Here is a 9,972-nt window from a genome sequence, read left to right on the forward strand (position 1 = left end):
GAATTGATCATTAGTACCTCTCCCTTGACCTAAGAGGCGACTAAATGGGGCGGTCCTTCGGATGAGACCGCATAAACCGAGACCCCACAGCAGGAGTGAAACGATAAAGATCCCTCTCTGCTCAATGGCCATAAGCGCCAAGTATAGGCCTAAATTTTGCAGCCCTTCACTGGCAATGGTGGCGTCTTCAATATTCTAGAGAGGGACGTTAAACAATATACAATCAATCAATATTCTAATATAAAAGGGACACAAATCGTAAAGGAAGTCGCAAGCATATTGTGTGAGAAACTCTACACTGGAAGGATCATATGGCGGGTGTGACCGGTCAACAGGGGATGCTTACTCCTCCCAGGCACCTGGTACCACCTCTGGTATATCCAGGGCTCCGTGTTTGCCATGAAACTATCTATTTTGTATTGCTTATAGGAGTTATGAGATTGATCACTGTTCGTTATCTTCACCTTTTATACTAGAAAATCCCACGTAAACACAGCGAAAACTTAATCATTAGGTGCTTCCAACATCTTCACCATACAACCGCGACAGACCGTAAACCTCAAGGTAAACCTCAAGGTTCCGTGTCCCGCGTGGAGATAAAGACCCCCATTGTGATACATCTGTAGCACTTTATCAACTTACAGCTGATACTTAATGAAACATTCTAAAATTTGAACAACAAACAAATACATTGAAATATATTCTTACCTGTTACATTCGACGCTGTCTCAATATAGTTGTCGTCTGTCGTAGTGACGTCATTTAACAGAATTAGAGCTGTTGTTATGTCGGTAACTTGTGCCCATGCGTGATCTATAGAACCCAAGACAGATATTTGCATTATCAAATCATAATGTTCCATATATATATATGAGATTGATCACTGTTCGATGTCTTCACCTTGCATGCATATACAAAGCACTAAAATGACCAACGACACGAACAACCAGATTGTCAAATTTTCGGGACGACCCGTCCCTTCTTTAGGACAAACAAAAAGAATTACATAATGTGGTCAATATTAACAGAGAATAATAACAAAAACTACATATAAATACAACTAGCACTAATCTACAAACGTATTTACAACGCAGACTACATGTTTTTTGGTCTTTAGTCTTGCCAATCAATGTTAAAAGTGGAGCGAATTAGGACATGCCTTATTCGTCCAAAGAGCTGATCCAAAAATGTTTGGCTGTTGTTGGAACTTTAGTGCTTTTATTTATATATATATATATATATATATATATATATATATATATATATATAATCACCGAGTTCCAACAACACCCGATACCTAAAAGTGTCGGATCCACAACGTGCATACAAGCTGAAATACAAATATTAAACAAAGCACTAAAGTGACCAACGACACGAACAACCAAATTGTCAAATGTTCGGGATGACCTGTCCCTTCTTCAGGACGAACGAAATGAATTACATTATATGGCTAATATTAACAGAGAATAACAACAAAACAACAATAATTACACATAAATACACCTAGGACTGCAACAACACTAATCCACACACGTATCTACAGCGTAGACTACGTGGTTTTTTTTTGGCTTTTAGGCTCGATTGGTTGGCAAGCCTAAGGATATATATATTGTAACGTGTAACCTTGCGTAGGATTCTAAGGGGATAATTTTTCCTCTAACTCTACCTGAGTGTATGATTAATTTATATACAGTATAATAATTTTTCCCTAACCTATCTGGGTTCTTTTATTTTTAACTACAGAAGTTATGAGGTGGGCTTCGATTCTAATCACTGGGTAACTCTTATCACCGTGTACCTTGCTCCAGGTTCCTATTGATGGCGGATACTACATGTAGGTGTTTCAATCTTTCGATTTACAGCCCCCAGTATCTCGACTCAATCCCCCGAGATTCTTGCCACTGGTGCTACTCTACAAGTCTAGTTTTTTTTTTAAATTATTTATTCTTACCTCTCGAATTTCTTTCTTCAGCTTTCCAACAGCTGCTCTGTATCAGACTACCCTGAAACTCTTAGTGCGTTCTAATATATACCCTTCAGAGTAGTCCACTTTGAGGGAGGACAGGTCATTCCATTATTGTCCTGAATCTAGGTCTACTCTGCGTTATTCACTAATCATTTAATAACTTTTAAAGTGATGACTTAACAACGATGCTGATTGGTTGAAAAATTCGTTTGATTTCTCTGTCAAAATTTCGTTCGGAGTTCATCTGCACTAAGCACGCGGGACTACTTTTCTATGGAATGCGTCTTCCCCGTTCTAATTTTAGCACTATTTATAGAATGGGATTTTCTACACAAGCATTTTATATAATGATACGCATTCGTTTGATTTTTGTTTTTCATTGCTATAAAAAATAAGCACAACTAGAGCAAAGCTCGTTGCAAAGCAACGAGAGGTCTTCCGTCGGAGCTGTGTGACATAAAAACCTTGAACTTGACCATATGTCCTTGGGTCAGGTCCTAATGCAGCCTCAGTTAACATGAAAATCTGTTGTAAGTATGAAATCTAAATGTTTCTTCACTACTTGATATGGCCAGGACGGGGTTTGTATTTTCTAAAAAGTGAACTTGACAATGTGACCATGGGTCAAGGCCAGGACATATTCTTTTATCATATGGAAACTTTTTATCAATATTAATTAAAACACACAGTGCCCACAGAAGTCGCGTATGAATTTCACGCCAGGGGCACGTACCGAAGTTACATAATTTGGACCAGGAGTTCTGAATCAATGTTTAATCAAAGTCATTGTTTTTAAACAATACAACAACAAATCATTTGAAATGAGACTGGCCGGCCATGGGTTTCTGAATATTCTATACGCATGTTTAGATTTGCATGGTTTAATCCTGATTATAAACTATTGATTTCAAAACATGTTCAGAAATAATTCGTTATGATTGTAAAATGTATCCATTTTCTTTTTCCCAACGAAGAATTTGAGTAAAGCTTGTGTGTTCAGTTAAAGTAGTGTGAAATCACAGATCGCTAGTCCAACAGTGATGAATCTCCGATATTAAACACACATTCAATTAGACATGATTGAGAAACGAACTGTATATTAAATTGCCTGACTCAATGCTCTAGAGTTTTGAATTTAAAACAAATCAAACGTAAGACCAGGGACGTATAAACAAGTGTACACATCCCCGGAAAGACTGAATTATTCGAAAAATCCAATATGATCAAAAACATAACATTCTGTGTTATATCTAGGACGACAATGTTTACTTTGTGTACATGCCCTGGTTCACACGCGATGGTTCCTCGAGTCGGTTACGTAATTGTAAACAAAAACAAACCCCGCGGTGTATGTAAGATGCGTGTAGTTAATGACTGAGTTATTCTATGCTTGAAGGTTTGTTTCTTCAATCAAATATATCGTTGTTTTAATAACAAACGTAGAAGAGATAACCTTTTCCTCTTTTTTTTCTTTGGAACGATTGTTTATATTGAAGCTACTAAATAATAAAAAAAGAAAGTTGTCGATAGATGATTTTTAAAGGAACCATAGGTCACGTTAAAACCTTATTTTAAAAGAATATTAGCATTTCATGAAGTCAGATTTATCAATTAAAGCAAGTTTATTTAAGTTATACGCATATTTTTCCCCCTTCACCTACCTAATGATACGGTTACTTGTTTGCGGGTCAAGCTTTTTACTCATATATAACACAAAACTCGAACAAAATATTATGTTTATCAGATCAATAAGATGTTAAAGAACAACCTTTCCAGCAAAAGCCATATTGAAATATTTACCGTTTTGAGTTATAAAGCGAAAACTTTGAAGATCCCCAGATCCCTAATTTAAGAGACCAGCCCCTTTTAAGGGATATTAAAAGAAAGCTCTTAACATTTTGCACAACTTTTGTTCTACACGTCTTAACAAAATATTTTTAGTTTAAAAGATACAAAGGAAAATATGTGTAATTTTTTTGCTCCTTTAGGCGTCCTAATTCTTTTAACCCTGTCAACCACTATTTCGAACGCTGTAATTAAAAAACAAAAAACGATGTGCACAACTACAATGCTCCTACTTTTCATTTTCAATGCATTTTCTGCTCAAGCTTATACAGTCTCGGAGCCTTTGTCTGGAAACCAAAGCCCCTAAAATTTCATTCAAAGGGGAATAACTCGTGAACAGAAGGGAATTTCTCAAATGTAGTACATGATTTTAAAATTGTTCTGTAAAGTTTATAAACACTGAAAATTTGAGCAAAATCCATGCAGAAATGAGCGAGATATGAAGCTTCAAAGTTAGCGTCTAGGAAAAAGAAAGAAAAAAGAATAATAAGAATAATCTTAACCAGCACAATCAGTAGAAGGTCTCCCGTTGTTACGGAAGACCTTAACTAAAGATATGAATAAATTAAAAATTAATTTAAAGAAACAATTCATAAGCGATGACGTGGCAAAATAGTCAACTTGATGACGTAGACCCCTTACTGGTAGAAGTAGACAGATTACACGAATTCCCGGTATGAATCGTCTGCTTTACGAGATCGATAACATGACGGAGCAAGTGGCGACTTCTAATCTGGTAAATGTCAATGAAATTGAACTGCGTTATATGGGGCTCAGTCAACGAGTGCGTTTTACATGTAGATGAAGAGGTGTTGAACTTTTTACTCGATATTGAAATGGAGCCGAGTTGCATTCCACCGTTCCAACGACACAACCAGTGTTCAACATCTCCTTCAACACAATGCAGTATAAATCCAGTCACCACTTGTTATCCTCCTTTATATTTAATTCAGCTTTTAACCATTGCACCTTTAATTTGGCGTATAATCCATTTAAATCTGCACAGTAACTGGAACGCACAGCCATGCCGTTTGTTGTTGTTTTCATTCTTACATATATATGTTCAAAAACGTTGATCAAGCTTTTTGATGGGAGAAACTATTTGTTTGTCTATCTTAAAAACATAATTAAATGATAAGAAGTAAAATTATAATTCTTTGTTTGATGCATGCATCAAACGAAACATTGGACGGAAAACTTTTTCATCAATGCGCTACGAATTATAAGTTTCATTTTTTAATCATTACTATAACATATATAATTATATGAAAGTCAAACTTAAAAACCCGGATAACATTCTAGTTAGCGCTTTCGGCTTTAATCGTTAATACCTCCCCCCACCCCTCTAAAAAACCGAGGCATAAAATATTTCCGAGCAGAAGTAATTTTATGTCTGTGCTTGACTAGCGGAAAACCCATATTCACGATTTTGCACTATTGTAGACATGTACCGATGCATCTTATTAATAATTCTCTTAAATAAAAAGGTAAAGATAACGAACAGTGACCAATCTCCTAGTCTATAAGGAATACAAAATAGATAAGATTGACTCAAAGTACTTTAATTTTCAATGTTTCAGTTCCTGCACTTTTTTAAAACACAATTCATTCCATATAACGTACAAATGGTTTGAAAACACTTTCTAACAACTTATCGAGTTTTTTTTTCATAAGCTATATGTGTGGAATAGCTATACATTTGAAGGCGGAAAAAAGCTATAGAATATATATTTGGCACGCTGTTTTTGGCTATATTTAGCTCTAAAACTTCATAGTTATTTCGGATTTCAAACATTTCGGTTGAGCATCACCGAAGAGACATTATTTGTCGAAATGCGCATCTGGTGCATCAAAATTGGTACCGTATAAGTTATATATATTAGTGAAATACTAATTTCAGTTAAAAACAAAGTACCATACCAAAATTTAATAAAAATAGTTTGAATGCTAAGTTTAAAACAAAGTTAGAAAACTAAGCAAAATACAGCGTTAGATCCTAAGTTCAAACGTTGAATACGAACTTAGAATGCTTCAATAATGAATATGTAAAAGAAAAGTTGAAATATGATCTTAAGTTGATACTAAGTTAAAGATCATTTTAGATACAAAATCAGAATCCCTAGTTAAACAAAAACTTAGATACTGAGTGAAAAAAGAGTTGAAATACAAAATTAAGTTAAAAAACAAGTAAAATATTGAAATAATAAGTTGAATGCAAAGGTAGAATTTAAAGGCTGTTGTCATTGGGACAAATGATGTCTGACATATTTCACACCAATTGTTAAGTCGTTCTTTACACACTGATTATTGCTACATGTAGCTCCGTTTACCTGATCAAGATATAGGGCTCACAGCGGGTGTGACCGGTCGACAGGGTATGCTTACTTCTCCTAGGCACCTGATCCCACCTCTGGTATATCGAAGGGTCCGTGTTTGCTCAACGCTTAATTTTGTATTGATGTCTTTATAGGAGTAATGGCATTGATTACTGTTCCTTATCTTTACCTTTTCATCATAAGATGAATACATAGTTTGATAATGATTTTAAGAGAAAATTTAAAAGTACCAAGTAAAAAGCAAAGTTACGAAAGTTAATTGAATATGAGTTAGATATAGATTGAAATAGAACATTTGAATTTTTCATAGTATCTTCAAGTATCTACATCCTGAATAAACTTTTCTACAAAAATACGTACATGTACACCATAGAATTCTACTCAGTATCAGCATAGTAGGTGATGTGTTTCCTCAGCATCTAGTCACGTGACTTACTTATCTATTAACCCTTTTCTAACGGTATCAGTAAATTTGACTGATTGTCTTTAAAAAGGGGGAGGGGTAGACATGCCTAACTTTCAGACATCGCCCTGGAACTTACTTAAATTGAAATCAAATATTCATGACATAAATCTCTCTTTAGGGAATGCATCCTTTTTTCTGTTTCCATTTCTCAAATGAATTACTTTATTCAAGCGAGCCTATTGCATATTGATGATTGTGTAGAGTTTTGTGGACTGACCTTAATTTGATATGCGACTTGGATGTTTTGAACCACTATTTGAAATAAATTGCCTGCTAACATTGTGAGAAAAAGCATGTTCTAAGCTGATGTAGTACTTATATAATGCTCATCTTCTCTATTCTAATTATGGAGGTCACACGCACTTTGGTTGATTATAACATTCAGATATGAAGTACAAATATAACATTAAAAGTTGTAGTACAATTATAATATTCATATAGTTGGAGTACAAATATTCATATTTACATTTGTAATACAAGTATGGCATTTATAGTTGTAATACAATTGTATCATTAACAGTTGGAGTACTTGCACCTTGTGTCGACAGGTACAAATTCTATCATGTCTCAAAAATTGTCGTTCATTGCAGGCCTAAGTATTGCATTCTATTTAATGTTTTAGAAATTTAGGAACATTTCATTCCTATTATATCATCAGCTATATAATGTCACTATCCATAGAGTCGGTACTCATTTATCTTAATGACAATCAAGTCGGTGAATTGTTAATCGGAAAATACTTGTACAGAATCCCATGAGGTGCAGAAATCAACATACCGTATCAAAATATGCAATACCAATGGAAACGAAATAAACAAATGTTTAAATTTTAAAATGAATTAAAGAAACTAGACCATTTTACATAATTCAATCGTGATGTCAACATCGCGATATCTGTAGTTGAAGTGTCACGTATGCGCTACTCTCAGTAGCAGGGTGGTTTATTAAATGTGTCCGTGTCTGCCGCCACACAGGATATTGGGGTTTTTAAAAAAAAAAAAAAACCACAATTCACACTTCACGAGCATTTGGCAAAGACGCAATCACTAACCAATTTTGCGTCTTAGATTTGACGCGACCTTGACGCGAGCGGAGATTGACCTCCCGGCGGCGAGATGAATGATCAGACTACTGAGACTCAAACGACAGATCTAAAACCATTTGTGAAACTTTCTACATAACCAGTAACAATGAGATCAGTTCACAACGTAACCAAATCACGGTCCAGTCATACAAGAAAATAACCGAATCATGACACAGCCATACTATACAATAACTCAATCATGACACAGTCATACTATATAATAACCCAATCACGACACAGTCATACTATACAATAACCGAATCATGACACAGTCATACTATACAATAACCGAATCATGACACAGTCATACTATACAATAACCGAATCATGACACAGTCATACTATACAATAACCCAATCATGACACAGTCATACTATATAATAACCCAATTACCGCACATTCATATTATACAATAACCCAATCACAACATAGTCATACTATATAATAACCCAATCACCGCCCAGTCATACTATACAATAACTCAATCACGACACAGTCATACTATATAATAACCCAATCAGGACTCAAACATACTATATAAAAACTCAATCACGGTTTTGTCATATTTTTATAACCCAATCATTACCCTGTGCTATATATAATAAACCAATCACAACCTAGTCATACTATATGATAACACAATTGTGACGTATCGTTGCCGGATTTTAGATTTTTGACTGTTGCTGGTTCATAGTTGTAGTTTGTTATTGTTGCTTCCACGAAAATTACATTCGGAGAAAATGACCCTTGTTGGTTTTTTGTAGTGATTCTGGGCCCCAAAAGGAGTAAGTGTATTATCCTTATGCTTGATTTAGTTGATTTCGCAAATTCTATGGTCGTTATAACGATCTACTTCGTCAGTACAACCTCGCATTGGGTACCGATTGTTAAGCCGTTCTTGGCACACTGATTTTGACTGCGGATAACTCCGTTTACCTGATCAGGATATAGGGTTCACGGCGGGTGTGACCGGTCAACAGGGGATGCTTACTCCTCCTAGGCACCTGATCCCACCTCTGGTGTGTCCGGGGGTACGTGTCTGTCCAACTATCTATTTTAAATTGCTTGTAGGAGTTATGAGATTGATCACTGTTCATTATCTTCACCTTTATAGGAGTTATGAGATTGATCACTGTTCGCTATCTTCACCTTGTAGATCAGTTATATTAATCATATTTAAAGTGACTCCATTTGTTATTATGTTTCTGTTGCAAATTTCATATTTTTCAACGGATACCAACTTTCATCTTCGTTTGTGGAATTCGTGCATTTATATTGCAGTAAAGTTGTATGCGTCAATTGTCATTTTATGTGAACATTTTGTAAGGATTTGTTTTGTATGCAAAGTTAGATAATAGAGGGTGTTGTCATTGGGACAAATAATGTCTGACGTATTTCACACCAATTGTTAAGTCGTTCTTTACACACTGATTATTGCTACATGTAGCTCCGTTTACCTGATCAAGATATAGGGCTCACGGCGGGTGTGACCGGTCGACAGGGGATGCTTACTGCTCTTATGCACCTGATCCCACCTCTGGTATATCGAAGGGTCCGTGTTTGCTCAACGCTTAATCTTGTATTGATGTCTTTATAGGAGGAATGGAATTGATTACTGTTCCTTATCTTTACCTTTTCATTATAAGATGAATACATAGTTTGATAATGATTTTAAGAGAAATTAAGTACCAAGTAAAAAGCAAACTTACAAAAGTTAATTGAATATGAGTTAAATACAGATTAAAATACAAAGTTTAAATATATAATAGTATCTTCAAGTATCTACATCCTGAATAAACTTTTCTACAAAAATACGTACACCATAAAATTATACTCAGTATCAGCATAGTAGGTGATGTGTTTCATCAGCATCTAGTCACGTGAACTATTTATCTATCAACCCTTTTCTAAAGGTATCAGTAAATTTGACTGATTGTGCTTTAAACAAGAGGGGGAGGAAGACTTGCCTAACCTTCAGACATCGCCTTGGAACTTACTTAATTTGAAATAAGATGTTCATGATATAAATCTCTCTTTAGAGAATGTATTCCTTTTTCTGTTTCCATTTCTCAACTGAATTACAATGTACTTTATTCAAGCGAGCCTATTGCATATTGATGATTGTGTAGAGTTTTGCGGACTGACCTTAATTTGATATGCGACTTGGATGTTTTGAACCACTATTTGAAATAAATTGCCTGCTAACATTGTGAGAAAAAGCATGTTCTAAGCTGATGTAGTACTTACATAATGCTCATCTTCTCTATTCTAATTA

Source organism: Ostrea edulis, chromosome 7 (genome assembly GCF_947568905.1).
Source record: "Ostrea edulis chromosome 7, xbOstEdul1.1, whole genome shotgun sequence".
Lineage (NCBI taxonomy): Eukaryota > Metazoa > Mollusca > Bivalvia > Ostreida > Ostreidae > Ostrea > Ostrea edulis.